This window comes from Augochlora pura, chromosome 7 (assembly GCF_028453695.1).
Source record: "Augochlora pura isolate Apur16 chromosome 7, APUR_v2.2.1, whole genome shotgun sequence".
Classification (NCBI taxonomy): Eukaryota; Metazoa; Arthropoda; class Insecta; order Hymenoptera; family Halictidae; genus Augochlora; species Augochlora pura.
In genome coordinates, this window is record NC_135778.1 from 29,850,318 (window position 1) to 29,851,757 (window position 1,440).

General features: G+C 36.8%; 1 pseudogene; it reads right to left on the reverse strand.

Moving 5' to 3' along the window:
• Positions 1 to 380: 380 nt before the first annotated feature.
• Positions 381 to 582, reverse strand: LOC144473923 (U2 spliceosomal RNA; annotated as a pseudogene).
• Positions 583 to 1,440: the final 858 nt, after the last annotated feature.

Sequence of the window (1,440 nt, forward strand, 5' to 3'; positions counted from 1 at the left end):
CGATGCCCGATGAGTTAATGTTAATATACAGTAACCGAAAAAAGTATTGATACACCACTAGGTGCGACAGGCAAAAATTCAATGGATTTTAGTGTACAAGCCGTTGTACTTTAACAGTTCATGTACTAATAACTACGTAATTTATTACAACTTAATAATTAACTTACCAGAACCTTTTAACATCATGTTGGGAATTTCTTAACAAATCGTTTAGAATAACGATGTCCAACCATAATTTATTCTGAATAGGGTTGAGTTATCGAAAAGTCTTATTGGAGTAAAGGGGCCTTTGACAAATGAATTGCTTTTAACACTAATAAATAGTGAATTGAAATATTTTAAACTCCTATTTGTTAAATCACCTTTTAAGTTTTTCAACCGTACATAGAGCCATCCTCAGCGACACTGCAAAGCCGAGGCGACTCATCACATAGGTGGGGCAAGCCCCGAACCGCTCTGTCCAGTTCCAAAAATCAGGTTAATATTCTGACTACCCGGTGGGTAGTGTACCAGATATTGAACTGATAAGAACAGATACTTGATTTATTTATCAATTAGTGTTCCCCCGGGCTTACAAAGAATACCCGGGGGTATTACAATTTCACCACTAATCGCGGGCGCTAAAGTATCTAAATAATTAACATTGAATATAAAGAAAAAATTTAACAAGATAGAAAATATAAAGGGCATAGCGGATTAAGATGGTCAAAACTGCCCTTAGTGGTTTTTCAATGAGTCATATACCGTTCGATAGCTGACCAATAAAACCTCATCTGTGCAAAATTTTAACCCTGCAACTTGTCCGTGAGGGTAGTTACAGGGTAAATTAGATTTCGCGGTTTTCCGGCATTTTTCCACCTTTAGCGGCTTTCTAAAATTTTGAAAAAAATATGGCTTATTTTGGACATCCAGCCGGATGTTATAGAATTTTTTCAGATTTTTCAGTTGCAAGCTGTGATTATCAAAAATGAAAAACCCCCAAAAAATCGGAAAATTGAAAATTTCTCGAAAATTTAATTACTGTAATACTATTTCATTAATTCCCTGACAAGGTACTATCACGGCTCGTATACTCAATTTTTCTCAGATTTTTTGTTCGCCTGCAACGTTGTCAAAAAAAATGAAAACCGAACGGGTCGATGTTTTTTTGCTGTCAGAATGAAGCTACTACTTTTCTAGTTTACCGCGAGTGTGGATTAAGTAATTTTAAACGTTATTGCATCGAAACAAACAATTTTTGAACCCTGAAAATGCGAATTAAGCGAGCAAAAAAAATTGTAACGAGCGGAATGTATACCAAAATGTTTCCAATCATTACAACTCAATCGGTTAGCGCAGTGGTTAGAGCGTACGATTTCAGTTGCTCGTCAACCCTCGCAGGAGTCGGACATCGCTTAGTGAGCGCTCCGCTACCTGAGCTTTATTACCCTGCACCTCGAA